At 44.2% G+C, this 23,544-nt stretch overlaps 1 protein-coding gene across 1 annotated transcript in view; it reads left to right on the top strand.

Annotated features, from left to right (window-relative positions):
* Nucleotides 1-771: 771 nt before the first annotated feature.
* Nucleotides 772-23,544, top strand: part of LOC119170371 (uncharacterized) — a 78,700-nt gene continuing 55,927 nt past the window's right edge. Inside the window, exon 1 of the mRNA XM_037421511.2 lies at nucleotides 772-1,010. The gene's annotated coding sequence lies outside the window, so the exon portion shown is untranslated. The remainder of the gene's footprint in view (nucleotides 1,011-23,544) is intronic.

Raw genomic sequence — 23,544 nt, 5'->3', positions numbered from 1 at the left:
TTTTTGTGCACTAATTGTTAAGCTCATACTTGCTCTTCGTTTGTCAATTGTCGAAATGTTATCAAAGCTGGCTAAGCACATGCAGGCACTGTATTCTGAAGGGCCGGTGTGCCCGTCTTCATTAAAGAAAATTCATCTTCCATTGAAGGAAGCCCATACAAATTGAAGAAACACGAACAGTTGCTATCAAGTGGCACATACACAAGTACATACAGCAAACGTAATAAATATGACCCTCGAAAGCCACAACTTTCGCCACAAAACGTGCTTTGTGATGGTTTATTTTTGAGCTGTTTGCTTTCTGAATCGCGCTATTTACGCAGTGTTTTGAGACAGCGCAGTCACGTGCGCGACTTCATATCCTCTGTCTCCTTCTGCAAGAGCTCTATCTATTCTTGTTTCTAACATATTATTTGTTTTTGTTTGGTGAGTTGTAAGAATGGCACTATGCTCATGCTCTCCGCGAGTCTCATTTTGCGCGCCCGCCACGCACGTCGCCAGAGCATACCCCACGACCGCGAAATCGTCCTCTTTGCAGCCGACTCGCCAAGCGACTGTATTCTCCCTCTTTCCCCTATTTTTTCCCTTATTTCTCTCCCCATCCGACGCGTCTTTCGGTCGGCGTCGGGGCGGTTTGCGGCTGACGTGGTCCTTCGTGACGTCACCGTGACGTCAGAGCTACGCCCGGTGCTCCCATTGGTCGCGACGCGAGCCGGCGGGGAAGGTGGGTTCAAAAGCGCCGGCCCGGGTTCCGCACTTTGGGAAAAAGTTGGGAGCGCACCAGAAGCCACATCCCGAAAACCGACTCCGACCGCAGGGAAAGCGCTTGCTCTTTGTCCCGGTCTCCGCTGGCCGGTACCGTCGCTCTACGAGTTAAAAGAAAGAAACACACCCGCACTCGGTTCGTATCGCCTTCAAAGCCGTCTACGTCGATCTGCCCTCCGGTAAACGGGAGGGCTTGCTGTCAGCCAACAACTTCGAGAGACTCCAGCGAGAAACACTTCGTCAAGGTGAGTAACCAACTTCGTTTGTCTTTTTCTTCTATATACTGTAGATTATAAAGTAAACTTGCGAAGGCACTGCAGATAACTTCACATGTTAAAGCTTGCGGGGGGAGGGGGTTGCTTTCGTCAAACCGATGTTTAAAACTTTCCGCGAAATCGTCATGCACGTGCTAACTGCACTCAGTGGACTGTCAGCGTCTCCCTACCCCGAGCATGGGTCGTGCGTGGAAGAGAACACGTGAGATAATTGCCTTTGCAAAGGCAGCTACATACGGCTCGTAGCACTCACTTGAGTGCTCTCGGTGACTGTATGGAACTTTATAGTTGTCGATAATTTACCTTAACATGAAATTTTTTGTCCTAGGTGTAGCGTAAGAGACAGATGGTTCTTCGTAAGGGCCATAACAGCGTAAGAAGTCAAAGAATTGGGAACGTTGTCTCGTGGAAGTTGTATATATCTGGTTTTGAGATGCCGAAGAAAATGTGTCAGTGAAAGTAGATTTTCACGGCTGAAAAAAAAAAGTGCATTTTGACGTGGCCTAACTTGGAACATGGAAATGCCACACGCGTTGGAACTTGTTAAACAACCATAGTTATTAATTTAGTTTTCACCCAGTATTGATAGCTTTCAACGCTTAGAAATTGCGAATGTTTTGTATAACCTTAAATAAATAGGTAGCACGATCTTTTTGTTGTAAAATGTTGAACAAATGCGTCTAAAAGTATTTTGTATTGTATAGAGTTTGTCATAATAGTACAGACTGTTTTACGCGTTTACAATACGAATATTTACCATATCTCCAATATTTCAAGTAATTTAGCTGTGTCGTTATTGTGGTAATACTTTTATTCCAGAGCTTTGGATACTCGAGTACCATATCTGTTAAATCACCTGGGCTTTGAATTTTGTAGCATGCGATCGAAATTTCTTTCGACAGCCTAAAGTAACCTTGGCTGTCGCGGACTATTAAATTGTCATTCTTCTGAGAAAAAGTGTTGCTTGCTTAGAATCCTCAGAGGCAAAGTATTGGAGGTAGAGCTAACTTAATGTTGGTTTTAAGACATCAGAACACTCGGATAGAATGGAGTGCAATCATAAGTTGCTTTAGTTGTGGCTGCCCGTAGTAGTGAAGTTGCTCAGCTGTGAGCGAGACGGCTGCAAGACTCGAAATATCTCGGTGTCCTTCGAACAAATAGCAAAGGAGCTCTTTTCCAAGTGCATAACAGCATGGTGAAGCAACGATTAAAAAAAAAAAACAAGAAGCAAAGTGGAGCGCATAAGGCCCACGACGAATATCGGACTGCGTGGTTTGCATGAAGAAAGACGCCCGAGGCATGGCCGTGCCGGAGTGGATGTAGGCGTACGAAGCGAGCGACACAAGAGAGGCTCGGCGCAAATGGCAGCATCTCAAACAAGAACGCGACGGTTGCTACTCGACGATGTAGAACAAAAACGAGCTGCGTGGTTTGCATCGAATGCATGAGTCAGTGTCTGAGGGAACAATACTACAGGATACCGACGAAGATCCTAAACTGAATTGAAAGTGGACGACGTATGTTCCCGAAGCCCGTATCGGTGAGGCTGAAGGCCTGCTTCTGATAATGCAAGAAATTACGCTCGTAGTGATTGTAAATGCTGAACGCAGTTGCGCAAAATGTATAGTTGCTGTGATTGCGTCTCTTTTATAATCGTGGTCAGAGAGAAATGTGCAGTGCGTATGCTTACTCTTCGGTGTGAAGCATAACAATGCGAACAATTGAGATGAATCTATGATTTGGGAGAGTTTTTTTTTTGCCGATACTTGGGTAAAGAAAAACGATTAGATTCAAGGCAAAAAGCTGTAAAGGCAGCCTTAACAGTGTCAGAAAGCAGAAAAAATATATGACCTTTAGTGAAACTTAGAAGTGTTGCAGTTTGGGCTAGTTGGCATGACATAACGATAGTTATAGCGCAAAGAACAGAACAACGACAAAGAGACAAGAAGGACACGAGCGCTAATGCCAGCGCTCATGTCCTTCTCGTGTCCTTCTTGTCTTTTTGTCGTCGTTCTGTTCTCGCGCTGTAACTATCGTCCTTAGTGGAACTTTTACCTGAGTAACATGCGTTACTGATTGCCTACAGTAAAGATGGGAACTCTTTCGACCGAAGCGCCACTAAGTTGTATAGGTGGCGCTCGCTTCTAACTTTGTTCGCACAATGTTGAGAAGCCTGGCGGTGTCTACCCTTTTTTTTGTGCTCCTTACTAGGAGCGTATTCTGTAAGCGTCCACTAATTAGGCTGTGAGCTGAAACACTCACTGATTGAACTGAGCTTGAGTATTGTCCTGGTGACGAACTCATTCGTCTCTTCTTGATCACCACCCAATCAATGAATACCGAAAAGTGAGAGTTCACCGAGCGGACCATTACAGTACACTATTCCCAGTATTTAGAGCGAAAAGAGTTTTGTGTGCTCCCCATTCACAAAAAAAGTTGTTTCACTGAGGCATTTATAGATGACAAATGTAAGGCATTAGTGACGGTGAAGTTAAGGGTAAAACTATAGATTTCCAACGGGGTCGGCTAAAGCCTGATGAAAAGAGTGAAATCTACGCTGATTAAGGTTAAGCTGGTAAGCACAGATGTCGTAGTCCAGATTACTTTTAAGCACCTGAGACCTCGTAACATTGGACGAAATTTCGTCGACGCAGGATGTGTTTGAGTACTGTCTTTTATTTGACTGCGTCGCCGATGCAGGATATTGAACACTCCACGATGCTGTAAGCTGCGTGCTTAGCTGGTACTTCGTTGGGTGAGACTGCGAGTTCTTTTTTCTGGTTAACGTTGAAGGTGTTATTATGTTCCGGTGTTTAAACGACAAAAATTAAGGTACGATTAGGGGTCACCCTTTAGTTGGGGACAACAAATTAGTTTCGACCAGCTTGAGATTTCCGTATTGTGTGTGCGTAAACCCGATTACACGAACTTCTTTACATTAAGCCACTCTCCGTCAATCGAACCCGCCCCGTCGTTTTCACGCAACGACATAGATACTGAGCTTTCATAGCAGCTCTCGTTAACGCTCGACATGTAGACAGCTTGCTTCGTCGTACTTTCAATTTTGTACACATTTTCCTTCATAATATTTGAAGCCTTCTACGTAGCAATATTTAAAACTGTAACATTTGCTTAAGACACCAAACAAATGAAATGCCCCTTTTTCCTTCCTTCCTTTTTTTATCAAGCCACGCAAAGGTCGCTGCTAAGCGAAAAGAACCAATGTCTATACTAAAAACAATTCTGAGGAATTTTGTTCTTAATTTGTTTTCTATCTCAAGTATTAGGAACTTTTCCCAAATTGGGCTAAGTTACTGAGCTTGTGATTCGACTCCTGCAAAAATGGAATCACTTGACTATACCGCTATATTATGTGATCCGATTCAATGAGTTAAAAGAATAAATTAGCGCAAATTCATGTATGTCAATGCTTCTTTCTCTTAACTTCCATTGTTTCAACTTTCCTCAGTAAAATTTCTCACGCTTACTTATGCACAAGGGCTTAGCCACACATTTTGTTTGGATAATGGAGAATTGTTAACGAGTGAATAAGTCCAATTTAGTTGCACGTTTCCGCACTGGACTCAGTACACACTAAAAGGCTCCAAATAAGCCGGTTTTATTCTTCTTTTTTTTTACCATAACACCATGTACAAAATGCAACTCCACATTTTATGCTTGAAATAACGCGACAAATTGGCGGAAAGAAGTACTGTAGAGCATGTACACACACGTATAATGTTTTCCCCACCCAAGGTTTTTCCTTTTTTTCTTTGCGCCAATTTTCCCGCACCCTTTCAGACGTGAAAATTAAATATGAGGGAACTAGTCTACGTCAGAATGGCCTTACAAATGCAACTACAAAAGCGTAAGTGTTCAAAAGTATTGCATACTCTAACTGCATCTAAAGAAAGTAGACTTTGAAGGGAGGATAAGCCGAATGGGGCTCGTTAGTGCGAGCTGTATAAACATGGGTACAAAGAGAAAAATAAAAGGATATATTCTTGAATAAAATATTGCGACATTTATCAAAATCAGGCTTTTTTTAAATATCCGGGATAGGGTGTTCAGCGATCGAGCAGATCAGGGGCACAAAATGTGGAGCAGACGGGCCGAATAAACATGAGCGCACGCTGGTTTACTCCCGAGTGACTCGGTATAGACGGAAGCCTTTTACTGGAAGAGGGACCTAGTGGGAATAACGAGTTCAAGCGTTCCGCTTGACATCGGGCTTGATCTCACTGAAGGCGAGGCTTAGTGCCAGCTCTGTCTGCTCGTTTTTCTTTTCGCAGCTATTTCTAATTCTTATGCTTCTTCGATCGGAGCTGATTACTTTAAAATGCTACTGCGAGCAAAAACAAAATTGATCAGAAAATATTGCTTTGTATTTTTAATATGCGTATTTGACAAACCGGAACATAAATTTTTTTAACAGTGGTGCACCAGGTCCCTATGCACTGCGTGGGTTATATATATGATATAAAAGAGACGACGGTCAAGCACTCTTGCTTTTTCTTTGCAATGCATCGAACTTTTCGAGCCTTTGCTAGAATTTTGCTGTCTTGTTGTGGCGGACATAGCAAAATTGCCTACCACGAGGTCTGTGCCTTCAAAGAAGGTGCATGACCGAACAAGTTGGTAGTTCATGACGTCGTCTTAGTGCAAAATATGTGTGTACGAGCGACGTAATGAATGCGACCTTCACATGTGTGTCGCAATCATGTGAACCGGCATTCGCTTCGTCTCTTGGTCAAAAGTTTTCGCGCTGAGACGACATCCTGTATCTGTCGTTGTCTACAAAGTTGACTAACAAAAACTACCTTCATTATGCTGAGAAGTAGTTCCGTTATTTGTCATTCCCGTAAAAGGCGTTTTGAAGTCCCGAGACGTTATACAAGAAACATGTTGTGTATTTTTGGTAACGGGTGATGCCAATCTCACTAAATGAATGAATAACTCACGATTCAGTTCCAAGCATAAATGTTGCGTGCAAGTGATGTTGCAATCAACCTTCTCTTGCGCAGCTTGTATGGCCGAGAGAGTGATAGCGTAAGGGGAATAGCGTAAAGTTACTTGGCAAGTAAGTTCAAAGTTTTTTTAGGGCGGTTATCAACGCACGTTGCTGCCGTAGCGTCGATGATTTAACAAATCTATCGAGGTATAGTACAACTTTCATGTTAACAGAGCCCCACATAAACCACTATATTATAATGAAGCATAATACAAACCGCAATATATTACCTGCAGTATGATATAAAGCATTATATAACAATATAGTACGAGTACGTTATTTGTGGGCTCTGCGTCGGGTGACAAACGATTGGCTAAGAGGTCGTGGGGAATGGCAAAAGTTGTGAAGTGAACCCGTTGTGAGACTTGGTGACCAGAATTTTGAGAGGGTGTAGATGATTAGGGGTAAATATAGTTTTTTCAGAATGAACTATACACATGAAAGTAAGGCAACGCGACTTTACGTGTAGTACAGTGGGTGCATGCGTTTTATTGAAAGAAGGTATACAGCATATATGCACGTTCCCACAGCCAGTTCTAAAGTACCTTGCCTTTTCATGTGCGTGCGAGTATTCACCAACAACGGCAACTACAACAAAAACAACTTCACTTGTAGAGCAACAATAACCACTTCAGGCTTCAGCTGCGGAAATGCAGCCCTGGAAAGGTATCTTCAACAGCTGGCGCTTAAAGTTCTGGATTTAGCCAGCAAACCGAACATTTTCGCCTTGTGTCCTGCATATAACCAGCATTGCCGCAGGACATGATCAAGAGTGTAACAAAACGTTTTAGCTTTTTCCCTTTTGTTTATTGTGTATAGATACGCACGCACGTTTGGTCACACTTTGTGATTTATCCATTAGGACAACACTCTTTGTCTGTAGAATAGAAACCATATTATACTATAGGAGTATGGCATGGCCAGCTGAGAGACTCTTATAACAAGTACGAGCTCATTCGACGACCTCAAGTCTGCAGAGCCTGCCACAGACGGCAGGCTCAATGAAGATGACTGCTATCTGACGGGATTGAGTGGGAAATCAAGAGCCGCTTGTTTACACACCGCGAAGGACATTCAACTATCACCACCGTATCGCCACCGTTGTTCTCGACAGATTCGTATGGATCCTAGTAGGTGTCGACTCTGGAGCGCAATTCGATTTGCGGATTGCGAAGTTTCAAGTTTCGCGTTTGTTTCTGAAGAAGTGCTCCTAAATGAAATTTGATGCACTGTTACCTTTTTTTTCCGTTGGAAAGAAGAGCTTTACTCCTGTCTCAGTCGGCGGGGTGGGAAAAGGTCTTTAACGTTCTAGTTAACGCCAGGTTTGCTGTCTTACCATAGGAGAAAAAAAAAAGGGGGAATTAAACGAATATTCTTTTATGCTACCAGGGAGTTTTATCAGGTCTATATATCTCTTAATTTTACTATATGACGCAGTGCCGTAACGTTTATGTGTTGAGGGTGTTTAACGTAGTTACTGAGGCCTCTGCATAACCGCTGTAACCATTGCGTTGGCAGGTTTATTTTCGTGCGAAAGGAGTTGCAAGCACGGAAACTTAATTTACCGCCCAACGTAATTTTTTTCTATGTTTTCGGCGCATCAACCTTCATTTTGTCGCCTTGACCGGCGTCTTTATGACGCAATCGTTTCGTCATTTCAATGGTGACCTTAGTTATCTTCATCACTGTTCTTTATTGCGTCGCTTACAGGGTTTTAATCCAGAAAGGTCCGCTGCGGTTTTTTCATTGCATTGTCATTTCTACGCGGAGGCATTCTTCCAGCCACTAATCGCAATACGATGTCAATATTTGGGGTGCAATGCCTGAACTTTTCAATTAAAAAAGTCACAGCATATCCATGGAGTGCATCATGATTGGTGGGGCAAAGCGTTCGTCAGGTTATTCGTGTTTTCGTCCACCCATTCGTTCTTGTTTCCGTCAGTACACGCGTCCGTCCGTGCTTCCGTCCATCCATGTGACCATCGCTGCATCCGTTCTTCGGTGTGTCCCTCTATGCATCCGTCCGTATGTCCATTCTTCCGTCCATCTGTCTATCTGTATGTCCCTCCATCTGTTCGTCTATTTAGTAAACATGCGAAGTACAGCCATCTGACATCTTTTCATCATGTATTCATCAAATACAAGTACCGCCACATAGCAGGCATTCTAAGGACCGCTCTTTCGGGTATGAGCCACCGGTGGCTACATACACCATCGGAGGATGAGCAGACCCACACCCTAAGGAGCTTCGCCTCTAAAAAATGTTTGCTCACATTTTCGGCAAGTATTCACTCTACATTTTTCTTAGTTTTCTGAGGGGCACGCGTGTAAATCTTTTCTTTCAAGTCGATTTTATTAGTAAACATATTCGCTAAGCTGTCCTTTAGCATTTCCTATGAAGGGTGCAAAAAAAAAAAATAAGGACTTGAACAAGTTTCTCGAGTTTTTTCGAAGTGTGTTAGTGATATGCGTAGGTTGTCGGCAAAGAACTGGCTTTTCAAAATGCAGATTTCTTCAGATTGCCGCAGCTTTGCATTTGCCCTAGCTTTTTCCACTTTACGAAGACGACAATTGTAGATAGGTTGCTTCGGCTATGCCGCTTTCGTTAGAGACGCTCTTGTTGGCCGGAAGTTTATCGTGCTGCTGACGGATGCTAATGCGGCATGGTATTTCGAGGACTTTTTTTCGCGAAAAATGGCATGTAAATTATTGCAATAGTTAAAAAAATCCTACGTTTTCTCATTTTTGTAGAAGCAGATTTATGAATAGAAATTTTCAGCCCGTGATAGAGCAGACGTCGCTATGTGTTAATTTATATAAAAACTTACACCATTTCTTACTGAAGAGAACAATAGGAGGAAGCAAAGCAGCTCTTGGTGTGAAAGAACAGCGTGAGGCCTTGCTTTGTAGTCTCGAGCTGACTATTTATCTATCCCTTTGCTACTCTTCTTTTTTCTCTATCTCTTTCATTTCTATTATTCCCCCTTTCACTCACACAAAGTGTAGCGTAGCCAACCAAACCAAGAATTGATAACCTCTCTGCCCTTCCTCTTTATTTCTCTCTCTCTTTCTCTCTCGTGTGTATTTTCATTGCTGTTCAATTTGTATGTTCGCGTGTTTGTTTCATTCGTGTGTGGAGTGGTGTATATGTCGTGTACCACTTATGTTACCCTTCTGCCCTCTTTTGGGTGTATTACCATGTGTGTATTCATCGCACCGCAAAACAAACAAACGCTCAGCGCTGCTTCGTATCCCCACGTGGTTTTCTTTAGTGGGATACTGTGTAAATGTCATGTTGTTATTAGGAGAATTAAAAAAAAGAGACTGTTTTACGAGTTGTTGTTGCGTCTTTACTTTAGAGACCGTACGTGAATTCCTAGCCAACGGCGACGTTATAATGTTATTTGCTCTAGATACTGTCAACCTTGCTCAGGTCGTTGTCAAACCAAAGTTGGCTGCAAACACTGCAGCTTTATCCGAACTGCCGTTCGAAAGTCTCGCCTAAACTGTGTGGTGGCTCCATCAGTTCCTGATCGTTGTAGTTGTCTCAAACGCTTCGATATTCTGGCCGCAGAGTCCAGTTGCCTAGGCGCTTCAGGATTTTCTGCTCGGCGTTTCTGCTGCGTTTCGGCTTCGCGTTGCATCGCAGTCTCCTCGACTTGGCAGTTACGTTTCAATTGGGCTTCGCGTTGCCTCGGAGCCTCGTAGTCTTCTTCAGCTATAGGTGTTTCTGTAGCGCTTTGGCTTCGCGTTGCCTCACAGCTCAGAGGCTCACTTGCCGGCGTTGCCATTTACGTTCAGCTTCGCGAGCTCAGAGTTGTGGACCTGTTCGCCGGCTTACGTTCTGCGTTTCGAACCCTTTTCTGCTCAGTGACGCTGTTAATGCTGCTTGCGCTGCTTATGCTAATGATTTCACAACTTGCACTGTTGTCAAAACTTACGTTAACTATGCTGCTACAAATGGCGCCAACGTGGACGTCCATTGCACTGTTGCGAAGGAGAACGCAACGGGAGCGAGCATGGGCCGCATTATATGCGAGCGCACAGCAGTGGCAGAGAGAGAAACAGAAATAGAGGAGAATAAATGAAGTGGAAGTAGCGCTCACGCCCCCTGTACCGGAAGAGGAGGAGAGGGGGAGAGTTGGTGCCTGTGGAGTTGGTGCATGTGCATGCGGACGCGTGAAGGAAAGATGGACGAAACCCCGAGCAAAAGCTGCTTCGAATCAAAAGGAAACTTCGTAAAAAAACTGTAGAAGGGCGAAGTACGTACGGCAGGGTGTTTCAGCTTTACTAACGTGAAACATGGGGAGGGACGAAGCATGCATTATTTTGAGAGAGATTTATTTGATGAGGCACAAGTGGTACCAAGCCCGGAACCAGGTATGTTGGTATGGGCATTTCTGCTCCCCTAACGTCGTCCCCAAACTGCGTCGAAATGCAGTTTGCCCTAAGGTGCTTCTTGTTATTTTTCTTTACATGCCCAGTTTCAGTTTCCCGTAGCATGTAGAAAAAGATGTTGGAGTTCCATTAACATCGTCAGGTATTAGTTGGGTTTACTGTTGCCGTCTTCCTTTTTAGCGGACCGCTGACAAGTAGTGGGATTTACACCATTTTTTTTGCGCACATACCAACTTCTAACGGGCTGCCCCGCCACGGTGGTCTAGTGGCTAAGGTACTCGGCTGCTGACCCGCAGGTTCCGGAATTGAATCCCGGCAGTGGCGGCTGCATTTTCAATGGAGGTGAAAATGATGTAGGCCCGTGTGTTTAGATTTGGGTGCACGTTAAAGAACCACAGGTGGTAAAAATTTCTGGAGCCCTCCACTACGGCGTCTCTCATAATCATATGGTGGTTTTGGGACGTTAGACCCCACATATCAGCTTCTAACGGGCCGTGACTACATGACACACGTGACATGAGACGTTGAGAACCTATGGTGCTTAGCATCTAAAAAAAAAAAAGAAGTCCACTTAAAGCGCCATAGCTTCTTAATCTGTCGAACTTTGAAAACAGGAATAAGTAGCAGAAGGACATGTACGGCGTCACGTACACTATATGTTGGCAACACAGCCAGTTTATTGAAAAAAATAGTTGTGCCGTTTTTTTTTTATTTCCAAAACATTGATATTTGATGCGTTAGGGAGCCGTGAACACGTACTCTGATGTATCAGACACTCAGCACCATGCCGTGCCATACTATACCATACTATATTATACATACCATACCATACCATACCATACCATACCATACCATACTATGCCATGCTATACCTTATCATGCCATACAATGCCATACCATACCGTGCAACATTATACCATACCGTACCATACCGTGTCACACTATACCATATTATACCATACCATACCATGCCACACCATACCATACCATTTTATACCATATAATGACATCAACAGATAGTCATGCCAATGAAAGCGCAAGAAAAATTGTCTGTGGTTTCTTGATTGTAATGTAATTACTCTTACTTAAGTCAAACCTCCCATTGCTGCTACCTATTCAACGCGACAACAATCAAATTACGCATCTGATGTTCTGCCATTCAAGCTACAACGAAAAACATTCCTTAGTCATCTGTGTTGTAGGTTATTCTGTGTGCCTAAATTGAGCATGACGCAGCGAATGATGATAAGGAAAATCATAGGTGTAACCTTAAGAGACAAGAAAAGAGCAGAGTGGATCAGAGTACAAGCCGGGGTTAAGGATACCATTAGTTGAAATCGAGAAGAATAAATGGACATGGCCCGGGCACGTGGCGTGCATGCAAGATGACCACTGGTCATTAAAGTTAACCCACTGAACTTTCAGAGAAGGCAAGCGGGTGAGGAGGAGACAGGAAGTTAGGTGGGCAGATGAAACTAAGAACTTTGTGGACATAAAGCTGCTGCAACAAGCACAGGACCGAGTTTACTGGCAGAAGATGGGAGAGGCCTTTGGGCCTTTGTCCTGCAGTGGACGTAGTCAGGCTGCTACTGCTGCTGCTGATCATGATGATTTCGTGTGCGTAATACCTGGAAATGTAATCCAGTGCCACCGCGTGGCCGCGATGGCGAGTTGCGAGGAAAGGGCGTCACAGGCACATAATATTTGCATGAGTTGGCGGCCGACCAATAAACCCTCCCATGCTACATGAGGCGACAACTTTGCTGTGTTGAAAAACTGTCAAATATGAACGTATATAGGGGAATCGCCCGAGCGACTCGTTTCCTGTATTCATTAGGTGTGATAATACAGCAAATGATCCCTTCGGCCACTTTCCCTGCTTTTCAACTTCCCGGTGCAAATAATGCGGTATGGTGATTCACAGAAAAACCAGTTAACGTAGGCAATCAGACAATAACCGAAAATCAGGGACAGCCAAGCTGTCAGACGCGGCCCTGATGAATCAGCGGAGCATGATCGAACTGGCGCGAAAGATAAACGTGGCCGGTGACTACCTGGAATGAGAAAGCCGTCCACTTAGGTGACACGCTGCGCTTTCTCCGAATAAAAGTTATCTCGCCTCTCTCTCTCTCTCTCTATGATTTGGACGTAGATTTTGTCTTACTATTCTTTACCAGGTGTTTCACCATCAGCTATTTTTCGCGTAATATTGCGTTCGCTACTTCCTCCAATTTTTGCAGTAATTTTCATTCATTGTGTAAACACCTGGGTGTATTTGTGGGTCTTTACGCAAGTTTTGATTACGTCAGCACAAAGAGAGAAAGACGCAAGCAGAAAATGTGACACAAGTCCCTTCAGCCACGTGCATCGACCGCACAGAAAAGCTCGTGACGGGATAGTAATCCTTTTCATGGCTAGAATTGTGATTATAATGCAGAAACGTGACAACCGAAAATGACGTTTCGTAACAATGTCTAGTGTTGGTCTCATAGGAAAGAAAAAAAGAGAAACTCTTCACCGACTGAACATTCTGCGTTTTATGACATTTCTCAAGCGATGCAGTCTTCATTAGGCAAGCACATTCTCATATTCGTGGTGAGCATAGGAATAAGGTAAACATTTGGTGACGTAGGTCGAGGTGAGACAGGGAAAACCTGTTGTGTCGCTCATTTCTGGGCAGCGAACGGTAAAGCAATTTGGGAGCTTCGGTGGTTTCGCGAAAAAGTGAAAGAAGCGGCAATATTACCTAGCCTTGTGTAATTGATTTCGGCATAGCGCGCTGATGCATTCGGCGTTTGCGTAGTAGCCACCAGTTACGGCTATAGGCCCCAAAACAGTTGGGCTGCGCTGTTTAAACACGCTTTTATACTTGTGGGCTTCGAACCAATGTGATAAGTCGGCGTCCTCGGGGCAGAAGTTAGAGCTGTTGAACGTGTAATTTTCTTACATCAGCCTTGTTCTTTGTAATCTCGATGTGTTTCAATCATGCATACGTTCTATATTCTCTATTATTCCCTTTTGATGCATTTACGTATAATTTGTACTGTACGCTTGAAGGCACTTTCGTTGCGGTAATTCACTTTTGCCCCAAGGCAAACAGTTGGAACAAACGATCTGATGTCCCACGGTGGGCGAGTTGTATCTTGAAATTTGCTGTCTAATAAGCCCCTTCTATTTCACTGCATCCCTATTTTTTGTGTACAAATAAACAACAACAAAAGTAATGCCTTTTTTTTATTGGAAGAGAAAATAAACGAAGGAGTTTTTCTCACCGTTTCTTGGCGACGGCTACACCTACCCACTTGATTGTTACAAATAACGAAAAAAATTAGCATATACACATATACACAGTCTTACATAGGTGAGAGCACAAGTACTACTATAACAAATACGTAGTCGCCACGCTCACTTTCAACTATAATCCACTCAGTAGTGGTCACAAATCTTCGTTTCTTCGAAAAAAATGTTGCAGCACCTTTATTGCTTTGCCATTTGTTTTAGATGCCCATGGGCCTAGTATTTTATTCAACGCAGATGGCCGCTCGGGATCTAACTTATTGAGCTCCTGTTCGAGTCGCCTTCGATGTGTGTCGTGTTTTGAACAGTTGATCAAGAGTTGATATAGATGTCCTCGTCATCGTGGCCGCATGAACGTGCTGACAATGTTGAACCTATTGCTGAATCCATTTTATCGGTGAACGTTTGGCGTAAGTATGTTTTTGAGTTGAAGAACATGAACAACATTCGCACCAGAGATTTGTAAATCTCAGTTCACACGAAGCACCACTACATATTGCACTCTAAGGGTGGTGCGCGATATTCCGCAGAGTTAGCCCTTCATTTCCTGCAGGATAAGTGGAAGTGTAAATGAAATTATTTGACAACGCAACAGTTTTCTTCTCGCCTGTGATATAGGTGAGGGTGAGATGGAGAAAACACGAATCAAAATTTATTTGTTGGCAAAGTGACAAAATTCAGTAAATTGACAACAGCGAACAAAACTGACAAACACTTGAAGATTCTTAAAAGAAAGTCCTTTTTTGACCTAGTAAAACCACCAAGAGTCTTTTTTGTCCTTACATGTTGGATCTATGAAATGAAAGGAACTAAAGGCATTATCTGGACAAGTATGAGGAGGGAAAACTAGGGGCAAGGTCATCTGAAAACAATCACCCCCCCCCCCCCTTTTTTTTTGTTCCTGTATAACCCAAACGGACACCAAAACTGCCACGTCGGCCTTGAAAAAGGAAGCGAAATCGGGAGGATAGGAGATCTGACGTCGTGCCAGAGACCTCATAAGTCTGCCCCGCGGACCGCAGGTAGCTGACCTCTGATATACAACGTTAATTTATATGACGTGAAGATAAACTAATACGATGGCGTGCATTTTTTGTGATACATTATTATTCTTTTTGAAATGCAGCTCGTTGTGACAGAAGAGTTGGCAACAATGAATTGACCAATAAAAACCAACTTATTTTTTAAATAATATAGGTCAAGCCTTGAACTGTCTCAATTCATCGCATTCATCGAGCAGGTGAATGTAAGCTCTACGTATTATGTTCAGCCGGCATGACCCAGTTTGCAGAGGAATCAATTATCATTATCACCACAACGCGTTTTTTTTTTACCTGGCACCACTGAGTCTTTATTCTTTTACTCGCGACTATGCAGGCACAATATGTAACCAGTGTCGTATCAACAGAAGATAAAACAGATAATTACTATAATGCCTTTCGTGGTGAAAAGCTAACGCCGATTTGACAGCAAGTTAAAGCGTCTGTAGTCTCACGATTTTTCTGGAAAACCATCAAAATGCGGTGAAATGACGTTGAGAGTTTGCTGGTGGCTTTGGCACCGTGGATAATAAATACTGCGAACATCTGATTTCTCCACGACTTGAGCAAGCCTAATATAAAGCTTTATGAACGAAAACAGAAGAGAAAACTCAGCGAGGCAGTTTAAACGTCTTTAGGCGCCCAACTACAAAACCCGTCTGCTGTCATGGTACTCAGACTTATAAGTATTGACAGAAGCACGTCTGCCTCATCTTCGCTAGTTAAGACGAAGGAAGATAACTAAAATATTTCACAGCGGAAATGAACAGGACAAGTAAACAAAAAAAAAACGTTTCTGACAGACTCATGGGAGTGGAGAATGTTCTATATGGCATAAACAGTCACGAATGTTCGGTGCTCGACATAATCCCAGGGCACGGCTGTAGGCAGAAGCAGCGTGACTTGGCTTGTCTCGGTGCTTTGCATTGACACGGCACCAGAGCTCCGCGGCGCGTGTCATGGGGTTTAGGTCTGCGCTCGAGTCTAAGCCGATGACGCTGTGATGCGTAATGGCGAGCAGCGCAGGAGGCCCACACACTTGCATAATAGACACACGGCGGCTGTCGCTTCCAGTTCTGCCCTGAATTATTGTTGAGCGGCATGCATAGATATATTTGTCAGTTCGTAAAATACATTCTGAAGATCGAAAAAAAAAGATCTCCTGAGCCATTCTTTGTTAACTCTGGGGAATAAAATAGGCGGAAAATGTGTGTGTTGAAGCGAAGAATCTGACCTGTACTCGTGTGTTACAGTTTCGCGCAATGCCATAACGACGCATCAGTAGGCGTTTGGTTTCTTATGGCTTTTTATGGCTACGGAGCAGGCTCTACGGCAAAGTAACTTAAGCATGGCCTAGGCTTGGACAAATGTAGGTTCTCTTGATATTGCAATGTTTAATAGAACCAAACGTCCCCTTCTTCAGCTGACACCAGCTTCACAAAATGTTTCCAATCAATCAATCAATCAATCAATCAATCAATCAATCAATCAATCAATCAATCAATCAATCAATCAATCAATCAATCAATCAACCAACCAACCAATCAATCAATCAATCAATCAATCAATCTTTGATGATGTAAATTTGATCCAGAAACACGCGCTGTAATTATATACTATTTGTTTAGTGATGAAACTTTTTTATTCAGATGAAACCCTCATTCAACAGCAATAATCACAATGATCATCATCATCAACAGCAACAACTACAAAAGGAACGATCATGCAGCATGCCACATGTTGCATTGAACAAACAGTACTAAATGGCCTTAGTATAGCGGAAATACTGCTGCCGATATCCACAGATACGACTCTACTGTCAGCGACAGTGCGCTGTATGAGAGCACGAACAGGTTAAGCCGAGATCGAGATTTTAAAGAAATCCATCGCTCGTCACGCATTCCATACATCAGGGCCGCTTAGCTCCAGCTGTCCCATTTCTGCGAGTCGCTTGCTTCCTCTCTCACCGTGCTTTCGTAAGTCAACAAAGCCACGTTTTTGCTCCTCGCGCAGCACAACAAAAGGACGACGTATTCGTCGTAAGCGGTATTCCAGTGGATCGCCCGCTGCTCGCTATAACCGTACGTTCGTAGTTTTCTCATCCTGTCACCGAATACCCCACGTGTCACGGCGGGTGTCCGGCAAAGATGGACATCCGGCCTCCGCGGCAGCGGCTCCCTGGAGATGGACAATGACCACTTTTCTGTCCTTAGAGTCTATATGCGATAAAACGTCGCGCCCTTGGTCTTGCTTTCTTCTTCATTTTGTCTTAGCGCGTTGTGCATATAGAACGGGTCACGCGTTGTGCAGATCTCGCTGCGTCCGCGTGACCATCTGCAGCACAGAGAGGTCACACTGAGCTCGCTTCTACGGCTCACAGACGCGGGGATTGGGGCATGTCGGTACAGCGTTATTTGTGCCCTCGGTGCAATTATCTTCATCTTTTTTTATATCTGTGGTTCTCATACAACGCTGGAATCAATAATGCACAAAAGGAAAGGCCCGACACGACAGGAACTTGATGCAGGGCTTGTCATTAGCTGTTCCCTACACGTAGCACTGCAGCGGGCGTTTACTCCTATAAACGCAATCGGTCGCCTGTCCAACACCGCCTCTTTTTCCAAAAACCACCTCTCTTTCTTTCTTTCTTTCTTTCTTTCTTTCTTTCTTTCTTTCTTTCTTTCTTTCTTTCTTTCTTTCTTTCTTTCTTTCTTTCTTTCTTTCTTTCTTTCTTTCTTTCTTTCTTTCTTTCTTTCTTTCTTTTTTTCTTTCTTTCTTTCTTTCTTTTTCTCTTTCTTTCTTTCTCTCTTTCTTTCTTTCTCTCTTTCTTTCTTTTTTTCTTTCTAATGCTAGCACTAACACTTCCACGAACGAACGCACACGCACCAAACTGAGGTCCCGAGCTGCCTTCGCAGCGAACGTCGAAACACAATTTCGTTTGCGCTTCGTCTTTCGAATCCTCACGTCGGCGCGCGTTACAGATAGAAGAAAAAAAAAAGTTACGAAAGCGATAAATGTGACCAGTGCGAGAAGCGGTGAAGAAAACACCCGGGAAACAAAGCAGTTGTAGCAAAGTGAAGGAAATTTCCTTCCACTAATCATGTCTTTCTGAAGGGGATTATGATTGTGTTACGTGCGTGCGCGAGTAATTTCACTGCGGCCGGCCGGTGTACTGTCGCGCCGGAATGGCGGCGGGGCGTCTATTTCTCTTTCCTGTCGGAGCAGGAACGTTCGCACCTGCCTTAGGAACGTTCTATATCTCGTTTTGTCTTTGTTTTTTGTCTTTATTAAAATGCATAACGCGTGACAATGCACGCAGCCGTTCTCGTTGCGAGCTGTCATCGGGGACCACCCGGCTCAGAATTTAGGCTGCTACGTACTTCGCGCTCGTCCGCGAAATACCGCGAGGGATCTAGGCACGCTATGCCGGGTAGCTTATTTACCGCGCCTTCCCAAAGAACTGAGCACTTGTGCGCTTTACCAGTGGAGCATGCAAATGAGAGCGCAGATTGGGGCGAACATTTCTGTTGAAGTTTGATTACAAGACGGGTCGTTAATTGTCTGCGTTGCAACTAGGCGCCAACGTCGACATTTATTCAAAAAACATTTGAGCTCACTTTGAATGATTTGTATTCTGAAGTCATGAGCGAGAAAAAGAAAGTAGAGATAAGTGTTAATCGCTAACCAGAGTGTGACAGGGTGTGACAAGGCTGTACTTCCGACACGCGTTTATCACTCCAGTTTATAGAACTCAATTTCTGTAACCGGAACGTGGTAACATAAAGTTTGAACTTCGTCCTCTTTATTACCGAAGTCCCAGAAATTGATTTATTTTGACTGTTCCTAATTTTCAATAGTATGAAGCAGAGTACTTCACCGAAGAAAAAAAAATATATGAGCGGTGACATGAACTATATACATGGGAGAGCTTGCTACACTTTCTTAAGACTACTGAGCTATTTGATCACCAGTGCTATAATGCGATAAGCCCTGTTATGACTGCATTCGCGTCATTGGTTCTCACACTTAGCCTTCCAATGCCCGTATTTTATATTCGAGTGCCTATCAGACCTTTAGGGTAGGGAGTCATGTGCGGCCTGACATTACTTATCCGGTTTTTCCTGAATTTTTCTTTCACTCCCGCTCTTTCTGATAGTAGCTTGTTGAAATATTGTGCATGTCCCACGCAATCCTTCAACCATAACTTTAGTACAATAAAGGCCTTTACCATGACCCGTATTAGTCAAGGTCAACCCGCAGTCCCCTGTTACCACGTGCTTCAGAACGAGATCGCGGGTTTTCGGCACACGCCTGTACGTGTCAGCGCCATGTCCCGCAAAAAAAAAAAGAACAGTAAAAGAAAAAAACATAAACGTGCTCGCATGGGTAGTTCTTATACGCTTCGAGGCGTTCCGAACGCTTTAATACGTGAATTTGCACCCCCTTGGGGCAGTAACCTGCCCCGATGGAAGCTTGCGGGAAGCTCTGAAACACCGGGAGTGAACGCTGCCTTCAGAAAAGCGCGACGGCTGGCTGGACCCTAAAATTTCCGCTTGCGACGCCCTATTAACTTGCTCCAAGGCTGCCGGTCGTTTGGGCATTCAGGTGTGACGGCAGGTGGCTCGGTGCTAACCTCCGTTCACTTTTTATTTGCCCACCATTGCGATACAGTGGCGCCCGGTGCAGTGATAAATCTTTTGCGTCGACTCTCCCTCACTTTGCACTTTGCTTGTCACGGTGTGGTATACACGCGACCGCCGAGACGGGACCATCTCGTCTGATGGCGCCCATGCGCTCATACAAAAAGAAACAAATAATAAACAACAAAAACAACAATAATAAGGCATTCAGTAATAAATGTGTTTGGTTTTCCAGCAGCGAAGTAGTGACGTAGTGAAGTTCCACTTGTGTAGTCGCAAAGAGAAAAAAAATCATGAGCACTTTATGGAGATTTTTACACCACGACGCAGAGGTTACGTAAAATGTTCTGTAAAGGTCCAGTCGGACTCAATACGAGTTTAAACACACTAGCTGTGGTGAAAGTGGCCGCAATCCAGAACAATGACACCGACAAACGCCAAATAGGTCAGAAAGTACTGCTAACCAAACGAGAGAGTTCAATTCACCATCTATTTTTCATGTAAGTGGCGCTTTGCGATTTTGATGACATTCTGAGCACAGACTGCGTGTTGCAACTGATTGGCACAGAATTTTCACTGAATGTACAGAAGGACCCAGAATGTACGTCAGAGGCGCTCAAAGATGCGGAAGGTCTTCTGTGAATTTAGCGTGTCCTCCTCTGAGCAGTGTCCGTCTTTTTGCTGTGACATGCATCGTCTTGTCTAGCTTGCCCTATGAGCTTGCTGCTGTAAATGAAAGTCGACGAAAAACTAACCACCTCCGCTGGATTCTTATTCTACTATTTCGCCCGTAAAAAAGAAAAAAAAACACATCTGTTATGCTTTTTTTTGCGTCTCTTCAGAAGCCTCTTCAGAAGAGTAGCACCTCGCAGAACTATGCGCAGGAAATGTATAACGATCGTTTAAGCGTAATTAGCATGAATATTTTATGGTAGGTGAGGAGTCGCTAAAAAGAGTAACAGACAACATTTTTCTTTCCTCGGGGTGAAGTTGTACGTGCAGATTCCAACGGTAGCTATTAGATCGACGTTTACTTCCACTTCCTCATTATATAACACCAGTTAGGGAAAAATTTAAATATAGCTTCCCTCATGCATTTAACGGCTTTGTTACCTTTTGCATTCATATGATCGATACTAAGAAGGCTCGTGCCAATCGCGTCTTCTAATGTGTCATTTAATAAATAAAGGTCTCATCTCTCTTTACGGAAACGAATGCTCTGCTCTGAAGCTAAGGGTCTTCCAAACGAGACAGACAGGTAGCAGTCTCTTTGCCTTCAATCTGAGAAACATTCTTCTCGTTGGATGTTACCATTTTTACGCTTGTAAACAAGCCTTACGCAAGCTACCACCAAATTTATCCACTCGGCTTAGATATCCTTCATGCGCTCACAAAAAACAGCTTGACAGGTTAGCCGATTACGATTTTCGCTTCCGCGGTTCTTGGAACGTGTTTGTATACCACATAGGAAAACGTGCTCTGAGAATGCTAAGCAAGAGACGACAACACCATACAAAAACGGCTAGTAGATGACAAAAGCAAGACGTTTTTGTTCCCGCTCCAGCTTCGGATTTAGCTATAGAAAGGGCGTCCACTGGTAATAATAGGTGTCGCGCTTGTCGGATTAGCTGGTATTGGCTTCGCGCCTGACGGCCACGGGAAGTGGATCTCCTCTCGAATGCGAGAAAAAACAGAACGATGCCCACACAACAAGACGCTGAGCACTTAAGAGCACGCGCGTGGTTCCATTTTCTCCACCTTCACTTCCCGCAATCAGCCCTCTCCCTATGTATCCTTCGAAAGGAAGCGTTCCGAATCGCACAACAAATGCGTCGGTAGGCCAGCACCGCGATTGACCGAGCGCGTAATCAATCGCTTGGTAGAAGCCTCGGAAAACACAAGGGCCTAAAAAGAAAGAACTATGGCTGTAGAGGAGCGAGGCACTCGAAAACGATGCCCCCAATCACTCGCGGAGAATGTAGAAAAGGTAATACGGGAAAAAAGAGGCTCACCCGTAGGGATACCCCGGTTGCGAAGAAAAACAAGCGTGAGCGGGCTTCTCAGTGGAGAGCAATATCAGACAAACAAAATCGTGGTTGAAGAAGGTGCGTCTTTCAGCCCTCGCACGCTTGCCTGACCGTTCGGTTTCGCTAATAGCGGCGCACGCTACAATGCGCTCGGGGCGTACTAATGGTTCACCACGGTATCTATAGCATCGCATTCGACTTACTCTACTCTCGAGCCACTCGGGAAGGGTAATTTGTTTGGAAGTAGGTGGCGCAGCGGCGCCTGTTGGCGTCTAAGGCTACCTGACAGCACCAGTGCCGTTTTTCCCGCGGTTTTTCTCGCGTACACCTTTGCCGGCGGCAAACCTGATACCTCATTCTTAACAAAGCTCCGTTCCCTTTCATTGTTTTATTCATTTAAAAGCACGGTAGTAGGGCTACGTGTTCTCCGCGGCTCACGGGCGAATTAAGAAGCAACAGATTGATTCACGGCAGCACCGCGGTGCATTGAAAATAAATATAGGCGAACGAAAAAGAGATCGTGGACGTGAAGAAAGAGACTGGATGGTTAAACTGCGGTACTCCGAGGAGCAACACGGTTACCTCGGGGTGCTTCAGGTCTGTTAGCGAGGCCAAAATTATATTGCTCCTCGGGTCGCCGTAGCAAGGCACTCCCGTGTTAATGGGATGCAGCGAGCAGGCCTTATTAAAGCACCATGCCGCAGTAACCGTACGTGATGGGCGCTTCCCCGCAGGGCTGGAAACTGCGAGAAGCTCCGAGAGAATTGAGCGAAGCGCCTGTATGGGCGGCTGCCACACCGGGAGCTTCGGGAAGGTCTTTCACTGCGCCTTCTCTACACCTCCAGCCTCACTAACGACTGTTTAACAAGGAAAGCAATGATGTAATTGGCTTTAGTGCTTAATATTGATGCTTCTAGCATCGCCAACTGTTAGCGTCGACGCTTAAGTTTCACTCCATGTGGCTACGGAGTTGCACGAAGATGTGTGTGCGCTGCCAAGAAGGTACAGGCTCTAACGTAGAACGTGTTTAAAAAAAAAGGAAAAAAAAGCAGGCGTAACACGCTTTGAGAAAACCTTTGTTACGCTTCGCCGGCGCGCCAAAATTGGCGATATTTCAACTGTTTCAGTAATTAGGATGGGGTAAAAATATTGGTGAGGCGAATGACAGCTGTTGCGTCTCCTAACAAAACCTTTGAGCTCTTTGAACATTTCACGGCATATACGAGTTACAAGGGTGCAATGTTTGAACGGAACAACGCCCTGGAAGACAATAACCGTACGAAGTGTATACAGTGACGTAAAAAGAGCACTGTGCGCGCACATGGCTTTTTCTTTCGCCTGTTGTCTCTTTGTGTCAAAGTTTCTTCGAAATCTCAGTTTATTTTCTCGGTGTTTCATCGAGGTTTAGGAAGCAGCTGTTTAGCCGCAGCAAGCTGCGACTTCGTCTCAGCGCACAATGAATGTATTGTGTTCTGGTGTCAGCGTGAATTCATTCTCACTCTTCTTCGGTATTTGGAAAGATGTTTTCGTCTTCGTTGATGATGCAGCACATTTTACGACGTTACGATCAGATATAAGAAATAATGTGGTATTTTTGTTCTCCTTTCGTTGCCTACACGAAGCTGTGGATTTACGCAGTTGATTGATATGTGGGGTTTAACACTGCAAAACCCTGATATGATTATGAGAGATGCCGTAGTGGAGGGCTCCAGAAATTTCGACCACCTGGAGTTCTTTAACGTGCACCCAGATTTACGGCGTTGGTATCGCGTGGTATTTTAGGGTGTAGTTTATAATTTGTAGCTGCCTATAATAAAAACATGGAGCACATTGGATACCTGAATGTAAATTTTAGACGATCACTAAGGTGACTTTAAATGTTTACCGAAATAGGTACCACATTGTCCAAATGGTCACGCGAGAAAATATGCTACAAATGACAAGAGAAACAGCGAGACAGACTGTACACACTGAAATGAGCGGCAGACCAGTATGTGTGCGTGAGCGCACAAATTATCCAGGTATGGATTACTTCTCGATGATCGAAGTCACTAGCATATACAAAACTAAAGAAAATGAAGTGTTTCGAAA

This window comes from Rhipicephalus microplus, chromosome 2 (assembly GCF_043290135.1).
Source record: "Rhipicephalus microplus isolate Deutch F79 chromosome 2, USDA_Rmic, whole genome shotgun sequence".
NCBI classification, from domain to species: domain Eukaryota; kingdom Metazoa; phylum Arthropoda; class Arachnida; order Ixodida; family Ixodidae; genus Rhipicephalus; species Rhipicephalus microplus.
This window is presented reverse-complemented; position numbering and strand designations above follow the sequence as displayed.